Source organism: Chelonus insularis, unplaced genomic scaffold (assembly GCF_013357705.1).
Source record: "Chelonus insularis isolate UGA/USDA-ARS -01 unplaced genomic scaffold, ASM1335770v1 contig_139_pilon, whole genome shotgun sequence".
NCBI classification, from domain to species: Eukaryota; Metazoa; Arthropoda; class Insecta; order Hymenoptera; family Braconidae; genus Chelonus; species Chelonus insularis.
Window position 1 is genome coordinate 435,273 of NW_023276379.1, and position 15,292 is coordinate 450,564.

At 30.5% G+C, this 15,292-nt stretch overlaps 2 long non-coding RNA genes across 2 annotated transcripts; one reads left to right on the forward strand and one right to left on the reverse strand.

The window, feature by feature from the left end:
* Positions 1-4,969: 4,969 nt before the first annotated feature.
* LOC118074822 (uncharacterized) lies at positions 4,970-8,559 on the reverse strand. The gene is made up of 5 exons (XR_004691238.1): positions 7,506-8,559; positions 7,135-7,408; positions 6,721-6,858; positions 5,690-5,879; positions 4,970-5,523 (listed from the first exon to the last, which is right to left on the reverse strand). It is a non-coding gene; the product is annotated as an uncharacterized lncRNA (long non-coding RNA).
* Positions 8,560-8,688: 129 nt separating this feature from the next.
* Positions 8,689-14,907, forward strand: LOC118074823 (uncharacterized). Its single transcript, XR_004691239.1, has 4 exons — positions 8,689-11,060; positions 11,195-11,648; positions 11,724-11,964; positions 13,613-14,907. It is a non-coding gene; the product is annotated as an uncharacterized lncRNA (long non-coding RNA).
* The last annotated feature ends 385 nt before the right edge of the window (positions 14,908-15,292 follow it).

Sequence of the window (15,292 nt, forward strand, 5' to 3'; positions counted from 1 at the left end):
CAAAGATACCCAAATGACTGCACTTATTCAATTTCTTGCATGCACAAAAATTAGATTAGATTTTTATGGATATTAATGCTAGCAACCGGTCATTTTCATATCCTCAATACTCATAGGGAACTAAAAAAAATCTTGCATTGATTTAGTAAAAAAACATTTTGCTATTACAATTTGCATTCTGCTATAGATATAAATAAAAACTTTTACATCAGATAAATAATATTAAAATAATAATAATTTTTCAGATTACAAAAAAAAAAATTATTGCATCCTGTGGTCATGCTCAAGTCGGTTATGCTGTCTCCAACAACATCACGGCAAGATATCCTAAGTTACTCTAAAATTCTGAGAGAGCAAGCTTTCCGAATTATGAACACATTAAACGATGTTAATGAGTTGAAGACATCAATTTCACTCATCATAAATAGCTTTCAAAAATTTTTCTATCCTGAAGAAAAAACTGGATTCATCACTGTGAAAATGAAGGAAGTAATACCGAAAGCAAGGATAGTCCTCCACGATAATAGTCCGTCTGAATTGATCGCGTGTGTTGTAAAGCGTGACCGAGTCGAAACAATGATCAGTGGTAATGCAAGGGCGGGCAATCGAAACTCAAGGGGGAAGTTGGAATAAGAAGGAGAGTCAGCACGCGCCAGCCACACGCCTGGAACTTTTACGTACACCTGGGACAGTTGGCAAGCGGGATATAATACACGGAGATGAACCACCGTTGTCTCCCTCTTTTTCTTGATAAGTGTAACTCCTACTCTTTTAAGTTCACTATTTAGTAGATATATCGTGGGCTTCGTATACCGCCATTTCTCTTTTCCAAAATTTCACTAGACTTATGGCTATAATACACCTTTTAATACTAGCTTAGAATTTAATCAGCATCAATCAAAGATAAAAGTTGGTTTTCATTTCTACAGTGATTGCCTGTTTTATGGTTAAAAAGATCTTTTGGAGGAATAAAAAGTCTGCATCAAAGAAATCGCTTGATGAAAATTCGAAATAGAATAGTTTTCTATAGAAAAATTTCCTAAATTCTTAGTAGCGAATTATTAAGAAATAAATACCTTCCTATTCGAAAACAACACAGATCGAGAGAAAAATAAATGTTTTCTCAGAAAGGATGAATATTAATTCAACACTATAAAAGTTATCACTTGGTGGAAAATAACTAATTTTTCATTTAGATTCAATTTACATTTTTGCACCCTAATTATCACAAATTATTGTAATTTTAAATACTTATCTTTCATCAACAAAAAAAAACATAAATTTTCTGATTTTTTCATTGGTGGAAAATAGAAAGTAATTGAAATCATATTTTTATTTATAAATCAATTTCTATGTCAAATTAATTCCAAAAGCTTTTCTTCAATCCAAAAAAATATTTTTCCATCAAGATTTGTGGTTTCATATATTATTTTCTGACTTCTCATAACTCCAATAATGATTATACTAATACAAGAAGGGGCGCGTGCCAACGTCTTTTACCTGTCGATAATTTCTCAAGTGCGTAGTAGAACCACTGAATTTTTTTTGACAGTAGTTGGTGGTGGATTAAAACTATACAGTGAGACCAGAAAAAGGGAATCTTCTTCTGCTCACCGTATGCTACCCATATGGCCGCGAACTCTCGTTAAGAAGCTTGAGACAAAAGTAAACCATTTTTTTCGTTCTTTCTCTTTCGGTCTTCTACACCCAGTAACACAAAGTAAAAACACATTGCTTTGTCATTGTGGAGATATGATAAAGGTAAAAAGTCTGAGGTAGGAATACCTGAAATATTTGATATCATTTCATCAACAACTTATTATAACAATATATTTATGGTTTCAGTGAACAGATAAATTCATCTTCAAATATAACAAAAAAGTTAAAATTGGGCGGTGTCATTCTTACTGAAAATTTTATGAGATTTATTACAGAAGGGTCTAGTTCAGTAACAATACTTCATTTTTGTTTTATCTGATTTTATAAAAATGATAAAATTTTTTAGATAATTATCAGGTTTTTGATATAAAAAGGAGAATAAATTATTTTATTTCCGTTTATTTACTAAGCTTTTACTCATGTGAAGCAATATTGTCTAATTTAATGAAGCCCTTTGCTGCTAAAAACACATATGTACCACTAATTTTTCAAACAGAATCTTGGATTTAAAAACTTACTTCTGTTAATTTAAAAAACATCAAGATCCAATATCCAAACTATTTAGAGTTTATAATTTGACTTAAATCAAATAATTGTAATAATGGTTCTTCTTTTATTCAACCAAGTAGCACACTAATAAATTAAAACAACCCTTTACTCTCCCCAGTATAATAAATTGTAGTCTAATTGAGTTTATTTCTTCCTTTTTTTATTGCAAATATGCTGACATGAGAAGCAATGAACCTACATAATTTGGATGATGAGAAATATCAAAATGTGTGAAATAGAAGTAAACGATTGCACCATAATGCATCTGATTCAGTTGATATATAGATATACGCATGTTAACACGATTATAGATGTACATAATGCATACTTGTATCAAAAGTATATGAGAAAATCAACATTGAGTGACGGGATGGTAACGGATGTGGGCGGCCCTCGATATTTTGATGGTTGGGCCTTATAAAATGGGCCGAACAGTTACCCTTGCGATTAAACTACTATCGACTTTCATCGTCGAATTTTCGATAGGGCCCTATGGCGTATGTTATTTTTTTCAACATCCCTTTTCCTTAACTTTATTACAAAGTTATATCCATAAAACGTATCTTCGAATTAGCGGGCGGAAGCATAAACCCGAAAAGGAAGCCATATTCTTTAATTTTATAATCAAAAGTAGACTTTTCTCGTGATATATTATGACACCGGAAATTACTAGTATATTTAAATGTCTAAAAAATCTTCAATTAATTTCAAATTTCACTATTTTTCATTACTTCAAAACCTTCTTTAGCTCCTAAAGAAGCTACAGATTTTTGATAAGTAAACTGATGGTTTAGTTCTGTTTTAAGGATAATTTTGATAAAATGTGACAGGTTTTGTGAAAACAAACCTGACGAACAAGATAACCAGCTGATACAGACTTGCTGAACACAATACATTGTTTGATTTTCATCTTCATGGTGTAAAGGCTGTTCCAAAGATTCAGATCGTCACTAGAAAAATAAGAGTCGAATAGAGAAAACTGGTTTGAAACAAAACATAAGCATTAATGTGGATACAAGATCTAAATCAAGATTAGATTTTGAAATAGGTGCGAAGTTTCTGTGACACCCTTCACTTACTTAACCATCAGATTAGGGGCGGATACGGAATTTTAAGCTATATTGTTTCTAAATTATTATAGAATATATTGAGTTCGACAGATATTTTCGAAGGACAAATTTTTGTCACACTTACTAAATTTATTTTAGTGTTATAACTTTAACTACTTTATACTACAAAAAAAGATATAAAAACTATTATAAGTCAAGGGGGAAAAATTACCTTTTAATTTGACTATTATTCACACTCACTTAAAACAATTAAAAGCTACACTAACTTTAGACTAATATGAACATAAATAGTCAGAAAAATTCTTTACTCCTTTTTCAACTTAGTAACATCGAATATTAACAGGTTAATGATCTTGTTTAATAGAGTATTAACAATGTTTGAATTTTTTTCCATGTAGACAAATAAAAAGAGCTCATGATTCGAGTACAATAATTGGAGGAATGAACGAATGACATCAAAAAGTATTTGAACTTAGCAATATCGCCTATATATTCTCAGCTAGTTGAGCAAAGAGAAATTGATCGTTTAAAATTTACAGGTGTCAACGAAATTCCAAAATGCCCTAGTGTTTCCCTTGATACTCGATACCGATCCAAATAGTCCGGGTGGTCCTCGTGGGTACCCATAACTTTATATCACTATACACGATCTTCATCTCTCGTCGTAAATTCGGTATTCGATATCACAAACTCATTTCGGCTTTAGACATATTTCTAAATACTTTAGTCGGGTCCTTGTAAAAATATCTTGTAAATTATTGATTTTACTTGGTCAGTCATGTCTCCCGCCTGCGAATTACAAGAAGTAACTACCTGGCATCCTAATTCGCATCCAGCCGCCTTCTAATATAGCTTGAAAATAACAAGTTCAAGCATCTAAAAGTTGTCCTTTGTTGAGCAACCGTAACAATCAATTCGTATCATTTGCGGTAGTTCTTCAAGAATCATATTTAAGAATCATAGAAATCTCTTTCTAGTGCTTTCGACAAACCTTTTGTCAACTTGTCTGACCACTTTGAACGATCTCTGATCATCACCTAAATTTGTTCGTTGGAACTATAGCATGCGGTCAATTTTAAGATGTAACGTAAGTCTGTTTGGTGGTTATACACAATTTCTAATTTTGAAAACCAATCCAACAGACTCAATGCCACTCTTACTCTTCACACCAACTTAATCATTGACGTAGAATCTTCTTTTTCCTCATCTTCTTCTTCTTCTCCAGTATAGAAGCATTGCCGACAAAGGCAGGCTTGATCCATGAATGTTGGGTCGTAAATTGCAAAACGTAGACGTCTGTTCATTTATGAGATTTTCATTTTTACTTCCTTTTCTTCATCATTAGCATCATCAACTATTCACTTGTGTTACTCTCTGTACAATTTCTCTCCTTGAAAATCCACGTGCTAAGACTTATTTTAGTAGCTTCATTCGAAACAATTCATTCTGATATTAATGAAGATAATAGACACTGCACTCATGTTAAGAATGAAATAAAATGTTTATTGCATTTTCATTCTAATATTTTGCTCCTGTTTTATGATATTTCGCATTCTAATGTATAATTTTCAGAATGCTATGATTCCTGTAAAAAAATTTATAATTTTTATTTTGGTTTATTTCATCAAACTTTAAAATATATCAACAAATAAAGAACTTCAACTATTAGAGTAAAGGAATAATCTGAAGAATTTTACTGTTAAAAGTAATTTGAGGTTTTCATGCAGAAAAATAGAGCAAAATATTTTAAAGAGCAATGCATTTATAATTTTACAACGATAAAATTATTATGAAGAAGAGGTATGTAAGAATAAGTCTGAATAGAATCCTGCTACTAGGAATCCTAGAAAACAATAAAATAAAGGACACTGCAACTTTTTAAGATTCGGTTGTTAGGTCATTTGTATAATCATGCTTAGTATTATTATGTATCTTCCGTTCTCGCATTCAGCATCTGTGTACTATCCAGGCAGGTGTCTTAAGGGCTACACAAGTATTTATCGCTGCACGCTTCGTTCTGTATTATATGGCTTCCTGTTCCATCTGGATCTCGCGAAATACCCTATAACTCTATCATATATCCTCCATTCAAGTGCATAATTATTAATTGAGTAGAATAACACCAAGAAAAAAAAACCTTTCTTGTAACACCATCAAGTGCTATTTTTAAATTTGACTTTTACATGTGTAATTTGAAGTAAAAGTCAGCTGTAAATCACTCAAAAATGATAGCAGGCACGTGCATCTGAAACATGTAGATGGAAAGTTATAAAAATAAAACACTCGAAGAAATTGGTAATTATTGAAATTATTGTACATCAATTATACAATGATGGTTGTATTTTCATCTTTCTCCTACTCACTATATTGTAAATTTGATTATTTAAAAAATGTCTTCAAATAAAACTTACCAAGTTTATATAATATATTATGAATATCATCAACAATCCATAGAAAATGTGTTGTCAAACTTTAAAGACTCAGAGGTGTTCAAAATTTAAAAAATAATTCAATGTGATAATCAAATCATGTTGAATTATTCAATCCAATTATTTTCCATAATAATCCAAAGAAAGATGGTCCATTCTGCTTATCCGCGCACTAAAACATCCATTCGTGTTCAAATCAATAAAAATAAATAGATAGGTGATAGATTACTATTGCTATATTTCATGTATAAAAAGAAACAACTTCATAATATTCTCCAACATGATTACATGATAGAAATATTGCAATAAATCAATGATTTATATTTTCATAGGAATGTATTACGGAATTAGGGAAGACTACATTAAGAATATTTGATTAAATTTCCAAGTTTCAATTATTATAACACGTTTGAATGGTATTACATAAGATTTTATAACTAAATTAGGAAATAGAATATAATTTAGGATCTGAATCTAAGAGTATTCAACAATATTACATATATGAATAGAAATGATGACATGTTAAAAAGTCATTAGAGGTTGGGATGTATATTACATGAAAACCCTAGACCACCCACGACCCGCAGTCAGCATTAATCATTATCCTGCAAGATTCGACTAACTTTAGACGTCTCAATTCGTTGACCGATGCTTTTTCTAAACCTCAAGTCAACGCCCATTCGTCCAACCCTAAAAATACTACAGTTTCTCTGCCCATATTCATTTTTCTCGGTTTCTCTACATTCAAATTTATGATGAAAGGATTTTTTTTTTCATTATTTTCTGCTGCAATTTGTCTGAGAAATGTTCAGTCATGTGTGCATGAGTTGCTTAGCTAATAAGATACACCTCTTTTTTTATAATAGCACCATATTTTAGTATAATACTAGTATTCAGTAATATTATTATAAAATCAATTTATTTTTATCTATTTGATAACTTTATTTTACAATTACTCCGATAAATATCGTAATTGAACCTAATTGTGCTCCAATCAATAAATAAAATCTTACCCAACTTTAGTGAAGACAATCTAGTCACGCTTTTTTGGTCAGCTACCTGGTCAAGTACCACAGAATGTTCATGGCCTAATTTATAACCATTCGATAAATTCATAGTCATCTTGAAGAGGACGATTTTTTTCTTCAGTTCTGTAAAAAAGTATATAAAATTAACATTATCTATTTATTAAAACATACATACATACACTATTAGTTATTCGATGATTCTTTTCCATCCTCAACACGAATTCTTCCTAAACATTCTTTAGGCCAATCTTTTAAACTTCAAATTGTATCTTCTTGGGGTCAGAATCAGTTGTCATGATTTTTTTTATTAACTCGTTAAAAAGTTAAAATAAATGTATATTATCTTTTCATAAATGGTGTTGAGAACGAAACCAAGTGTGAAACTTCATAAAAATCTACCTCATTCCACCTCACTTGAGATCCCACTTGTTTCACGAATGTCCGCCCACGTTAGCAGCTCGTTACTGCAAGACATGACACACAGTATATGTTGAATGTATGCTAAAATGTGATATGGAGACCCCAGTTGACCTTTGCCAACGTTTTACCACCTTTAGTGTTACATCGTAATCTCGTAATTGCTGGTTAGAATCGTTGACTGATGCTTGTCATAACCTTTTCCAACATACTGTTTTATATTATTTCTAATTCTTTGAATAATAAAATTCATCAACTGAAACATAGTAGAAAATTATCAAATCAAACTTTCATCATTAGTATTTATAAATATTATATTTTAAATGCATCAGCTTAATTCTCAATATACCTACCAAATAAAGATTTGAAAACAAATGAGGTTATTTATGTGAGGAACGTTTGCAAATTTTCTCCTCAATTTTACACTGAATCTAATCCAATAAAGCAATTAAGTTAATGTGAGTATCGACGGAAAGGAGGAGTATATGGAGGACCATGATTATACCCCCTTTAATTATGTGGGTCTATGCGGGATCCGATCGGTCCTTGCATTGTTTGATCAACCAATCGGCCAAAGAAATAAACTAACAAAAGGCTTCATCTCTTCCTTTGACTTCTATATTATTCATTATTTTCTTTTTTTTTCAATGAACCAAGTAAATTTTTCACTGAGGTCGTCCTTGACTACATGCTAAAGCCCGATTTCTTTAATTTATTTTTTTTTTCGTTTTGTTTTACTGCGTAAAAAACTCGAGAGATTTCGAAGAAATGAAAGATTTGATCTATAAAATTACACTTAACCGGAAGTTTGTTTTTAACTTATTAATTAGTTCCTGAATAGCTCTTTTTTTAATGTTAAAATTATATGTACTATTAATTAAGATGATGTTGAAAAATTACATCCAATATTGGTTATTATCTGATATATTAGCAGAATTTTTTAATTTATTTTTAAATGAAGTTTTCAACACTTTCAATCATTGCACAGCTGATTTATGAGTACATGTACTGGCCACGATAGCGAACGCGTGTGTATCATGGATAATGTGCTACCGTGTAAATAACTGCCACGTGTCAGGAACTTAATTGGAGCACGTCAAAAAAGGGTATAATGTTTAAATTGGTATAAATCAAATAAAGATTAAATTGTAAGATTTTTTATTTAATTAAAAATGGAAATTACCCTGTCAACGCTTTATTAGAAACTTAATATAATTAATAAGAAGCTAATTAGATAATATTATAATATAGCATTGATTGCGATTTAATTTTGTATATTTCGTGGTAAAAATAACGGATCAGGCCATGACCAACTGAACTTTTTTGGCTGTGAAAGCGTTGGCACGGAAAACACATGAGTACTAGTCTCTTTATCAATGTGTCAGTATGCAAAGCAAATTGACAACCCCTGACCTGATCCTCTATGAATTATATCAAATTTATTTTATATATTATATCAAATAGTAATGAAAGCACATGCGAGAAATAATGGCGTCGTTATCATGCCATCTGACGATATCTACATTACTTATTATCTACGTTATTTTTTAGAAACTTGGTCAGCAAAGAAAAAACAAAAATATGGTTACTTTCAAAGATTGTTTGTTATTGATAGTATTTCAATGTATTATTTTTGTTTAGATTGCAAAATGAATGAAAAATAAATATTAGTACCGTGTAATATAAACTGGTAAAAGTGATCTAACCTCAATCAAAGTGATAATATGTACAACAATAAATATGAGTAAAAGAGATAATAAGAATTTTAAAAGAAAATATCCAATCAGATGAAATTCTTGAATAGAAAAATATGAAAAAGATACAAGTGAAAGAATCAGAGTAGAATAGATTCTTAAATGGCATTGCGTGTTTCATGACGTGTAACATAACACTTAAAGGCAAGAGACGATCGATTCTGCTCATCTCCAACTAGCATATATTTAGCATATCCACTACGAGACTGACAGCGTGTTATTTCACCAACAAATAATACGCAAGAAGCTCAGCATTGTAACTATAAGAAAGTAAAAGAGAGAGAATGACCGTGGCAAAGAAAGGCCACTTGAGTGCCTCGAGGAGGTTATACCCTTAAATGCTTTTAAATACGTGCGAAGAATGCATCGAGGATTTCGAATAGAGAATAAAAGGGTATAGTAAGTCTATTTTCAACTGGACTCTATAAGAGACTACCTGCTAAATTACAATGAGTGATCAGTATTTTTTATTACATTTTTCATCTTCACTGATTGATTATAAGTGGATTCGCCATCAATTAACCCTAGTCTATCTTGAAAACAATATGAAAGGTACTAGGAATGATACTGTGATGAACAAGAGGTGGATCACGTCATCATTAACGAGTCTCTGTCAAAAAATTGTTAGATAGATACTTCCTAAAAATTATTTAGTTCTTTTTTTTACAAGGAGTTTCATGATTTAACACTTTTCAATATCATCATTTCATTCTATAATGAAAAATGGTTGATCAAAAATTTTTATAAACATTTTTAAATCAATTAAAGAAGAGGAAACATTGAGAATAAATAATTTACTCCAAAATGTTAGATAAAGAAAACGAATTTTTTGTTATTAATTTAAATTAATTGATGCATACAAAAAACAAAGTTTAGTCGACAATTAATGACATAAAATATGAAGTGAGTTGTTTGAAGTCTTACAATTAGTTATGTAACAATGGTATTTACACTGTTAAAGAATTATTTATTTGAAGAGCTTTTAAAAACATAAGGACTCATATATGTACAAGTGCGATCTAGTGATTATTCAAGTTCCACTTGAATGTGAAGTGCATAATATACACACACGAATAAATCTCACATGTTTGCATCGTCGATTAGTGAAGTGTCGTCATCAGGATTATAGCTGAATAGGCTTTAAGGATCTCTTTTTTCCCACTACTTCTATCCTTTTCTTTGTTCGTCCCTTGAGATTTCGAGACTACCTTCTACTTCCATAATTCACTCGGGAGACTAAGGAGTCCAGGGTTCAGACAAGAAAGCGAAAGATCTTACAGATTAGACATTTGTAAATAAATGAAAACCGGTTATATGTAAATTCACACGCCAAAAGTGTCGAATAATTAAGTGCACAAATTTTGAAGGTACTCGAAATGTCTGGTAATCCTAAGAAAAATCTTTGTATATTTGTAGAGTCCATGAGTAATTAGTGTGACTCTTGAATTTTTCAAGGTGGTAAAACAGAGTAGAAAATATTATCGGATTTTGACGTCCACTAGCAAAAACCTTAAGTGCTATAATTAGTTATTCCTTCCATAATTTTGCTCAATTACTCACCAGAAAAATGAGAAATAGATGAATTTGTGATTTTCTTAAAATAATAAATTAAAAGATCATCTTTTTAATCCCTATTTGAAGACTAATCAAACGTATACGAAATACAATTTTGTGAATAAGCGATAAATCAAGAAAAAAAGGAGATTATTATGCGCAGTCAAATTTAATAGGGATCAAGATCATTATTTTGTATCAAAAGTATTAAAGAATGAAATAAAAAAATTTACTACTAAAAAGAAGCTGGGAATAAGAAGCAAAAAGATCGGATTACTATTAACGCCATTTAAAGCGACTTACAAATAAAAAGATTCTCATATAATTTTAGTCTAACGATAAACTGACATGGCTCATAACTTATCAAGGATATTATTAAGAAACACTTCATTTACTGGATTAACATATGTTTAGACTAATAGCTTTGTTACATCACTTTTTAATCACAAAGAGAAGAAATATTTATTTGAAAAGTTAACACCAATCCATTTAGACCAATTATTTTAACTAAAAAAAATATAAAAAAATTTTTTCTTATAAAGTATAGTTACAAGTGCATCTAATTCAATATTTGCACTTTAAACAATTATTATTCATCAGGTAACTAAAAAAATATATAATTAAATTTTTAGTGGTAAATGTTGGAAATACAGCATTACCATAATTAGTCAGTAATAAATAAATATATGTATTAAAAATATGAATTACAAATATAATAATAAAATTTTTTACAGGTATTAGCAGATATTGAAAAGGAGTAAAATTTAACGCCAAATATCTGAAATGCATTAACAGATATCTAGTTACCCGAGTGTCAGAGATGAAATTTGTACCATAAAATAATCGAGACAAATAATGGAGAACATGTATAATGTGGCAGAGCAGAATTAAAAAAAAAATGGAAAAAAAAGGAAAGGAAACGAAGGTGGCCAAGCAAGAGGCAATTTGAGCTCTCTGTAAAAGTTCAAACTCTGCATCTCTTGCATCTTTTGCTTCCCACGGAGTCGCATCATTCTACCTTATCCCCTTGTTCTTCATTTTTAGGCCCCTCCCTCCCTCTACATCCTTCAATGATCTCTTTCTTCCATGGATGTAGTCTTTTACCGTATACAAGTCCTATACCATGAGACTAGTATCGAAAAATTTTCTCTGCCTCTTTGATGCATTTTAAATGCCCTTAAATTTAAGGTAAAGAATAAAAATAAATATCAATCATTCAGACGAAAAGTTTTTCTCACAATATTCAACTTGGTCAATTTCTAGGTTGCCGAAAGAGATTTTCTGTTTTGACAAATTTAAGGTTTTGTAAAACTGACCTTAGGAGGATGTTTAGTTGACGAAAATTTGTTTCACTTCCTGTGGACTTATAGAAGATTTGGAGTCATGAGAGGATGGGAAACTAAATGGAAATTTAATTAGCTCTTCTGGTGACACATCCAGTCAAAATGAAACTTAATATTTACTTAATTTTTTTTGTTCTCTCAACAGGAACTAAAGAAAAAAGGTAATTGCCTGTATTTTCGTTCATTTTTTTGATGGACATTATTAAATAAGAAAGGAACTTCCTTTATATGAAAAATATCAATACAAATCTAATAAGAAAATTGAAGTGTGCTATTGAACAAGATATTTAACAAAGGCATTTTAGTCACGTACCATCACTATTGAAAACAGATTTTTTAACCATTATCTCTTATGTTTTGTCCAGTTTAGAAATAGCTCTTGTGGCTTTTTAGTCATGCTAATACAGTGAAGCCAAAACGCTTCTGGTTTTAATGGATTTTTAACGTGCGGTATTCTTTCAAAAAAAAAATCATAAAAAAACTTGTGGTCATATTTAGCAAAGTACCTGGATCAAATATTACCACAAAACTATGTATCTTTTTCCTAATGAATAATAATGACGTGTCATTGTTGCAAGTCTGTTTAGCTGATCATGATTAGATGAATATTATTTAAATATGTTTCATCTTAAGATGAATTATAAATATTAGATCTGCTAGACTTTCAAAGAAATAATTACGCTACAATTTATTCCATTTTTCTGCAACAAAGTTAATCAATTTCTTCGAAACATTTCTTACTTTGTAAAAATCCCATCATCTCTGCATCATCTTTACACATGCAAAGATAATCATCAACTATAATTTGAACAATTTTTTTTCCTGGCTCCAAAATATTATTTGACAGCATGGTAACATGTGATTGACATGATTGAAGAATTATTTAGGAGTAAAATTGAAATAAGAATATGATCAATACAACCAATATCACAAAGAGTCTTTCATGTTGGAATTTTATAAAAATGTTCTCCATGAATTTACTCACATATTAGATTGAGATATTTATTTTTACCAAATTTTTTATAATCTGATGATAGTATTTACTAACAAAATTACAAGGTTGGTAAAATGATGCCATTGGCATTTTCAAAAATGTTCCCGCTGAATTCACGAAATTTGACCACTTGACCCTTTAAACTTTCTCTTTCTGTCTTTAACAGACATCCTAATAATTATCCAATTAAATGCGAGCAATCACGTAAAAGAAGGTAATAGAATGAATAATAAAACTAAAAAATAAGAAACAAAACACAAAAACTACCATGAAAACAACACTTGTTTGTATGAGGGTGCGAGGGTTAATTTGATAATTGCATTATTTTCTGAACTAAATACTACCTTTCTGCTGAATGCAGAAGTATTCTTGTGATGCTGAGCCAATCAAATGTGTCTGACGTATCTTCTTCACGCTGGTTTTTTATTTTTCATGTACTTTTATTCAGAAACGTTGAACAATCAGTTGATGAGTATGCATTTTTACATATATATTCAGAGATCACTTGAGTTCATGAAATATATAAAATAAATTCAACTGATAAATATCACCTGTTTGTCAATCATATGATTCAGTAAAATATTAGTGGACATCGAATGATGTAGAAAAAGAACGTGTGGATGAGATTCCAAAAGAGGGGAGAAGCACGCGTCCGCCACGCTTCCCCATGCATGGGTTTCGGACCAGTTGGCTAGCGAGTCCTAAGTCTTCACCAATGGCGGAACTGATGCGCAATTATTAACAAATTATGTCCGCGAAACTGATGCACCTTCCGTAAATATTACAACTCATGTTGACATGTATTTTTGTTTCAGAATCAGGTGTGACTGTATAATAGGTTTATCAAATACCATTTTTGAAGCTGCCTTCAGTGTCTACATTCCTACAGAAGCTTGGTGTAAAACAATATACACTAAAAAAAAAAATAAATATTCGACTAAATAACTACAAAAAATGATTTAGGTAATCATAAAAAATATTCTTATACGTTCTATAATTTCTTACTGATAAGTAGTTTTATGATAATCTGAGTCAAGGCAAGTTTTTCTTTCTTTAATCAAAATTTTTTTAAACTCTTGGAACATACAAAAAACTAAGGAAATAATTTTTTGCGACTTCACAGTGAAATTTCAGCATTTACTGGAGTAATTTTCTTTTGCTCCATGTGTAAAAAGTTTTGACACTTACTCCATAAAACATTAACGTAAAGAGATGATACTTATACGGCATCAGATCATGGTAATTTAAGTTAAAGCATTCGAGCGTGTTTCCATTTTAACGTGAACTCCAATCATTTGTAGTTCCTTGATATAGCTAAGAGTTTCCGGCTTAAAAAAATCAATAATTACATGTTGAAAGTTCTTATGAAAAATTTTTAATAGTTAGCTTGATTTAAACTCGACGTCAAAATATAGAAAAGTCGGTAAATACAAACAAAAATAAAGGTTACAATTATCCATGACTTTCCGGTTAGAACCGTGTCATTCGTAGTCATCAACAGTTTGGGGGACGGTCACAGGATAATGAGGAAAAAGCAGCGTTAACAGAAGTGTCCTAAAAGGTAAAATAATTAATGAACTAGTTGTATCGGCGTAATTATCGAAATTACAGGTCCATATAATCTAAGTTGTACAAACAAAGAATTCTAGAGTAAACATTACTGAGCACCGAAAAAAAGAATGTCCTGTTGATGCAACATGTTGGAGATTTGTCAACTATCTTATAGTTGACAAAAATTTGATCAATTGATCAAATTAAAATATTGTTTGTGCATGTTAAAACATTCTTATAAATATGAATATGAGAAAAAAAAAAAATAAGAAAAGAAAAGTTGGGTGGAGCATGTTCTGGTGCTGGTTTTAATGTGGTTTAAGGCGCCTGGAACGTCGTTGATCGCACGCCCGATATGATCCGCCCCGTCGTTTAACCCCTCTGTTGCTTTGTTATAATATTTGCCCAAGCAAAATATAGTAATTGCATATTTGCTTTTAGGTCCCAATTACTATACACGTCTACCTCTCGTTTCTCATCTTTCTTTTCCACTTGATTCGTCTATGGAAGATCTATAAGACCGCTTCTGTTCTTGTACCGACACCGTAACCATCAAAAATAACATCTTTACGAAGATAAATACATGAAAACAAGTTTCCAATGAGGCACGAACAAGAGCTATGATTAGGAGCTTAGATGATTTTTCGTATTTGCTACGTTATTCTTGCTTAAAAATGTGCTTTGTTATTTTTTATGATTATAAATAATATACCTTGTTTTCACCAGTAATTATACAGAGAACCTTGTTTTGGTATTTATCTATGAAACAACAAAATTGCTTAAAAATTATCAAATCAAAGTTTCTTAACATTATTCTCCTATGATATGATTCATTATATTCATCTTATCTTTATAATCCATTCTTCTGCCTATCATTTAATAATTAAAATGATTATAAATGAATATGATTAATTATTATTAAAAAAGTTTTTAAAATAATCTCT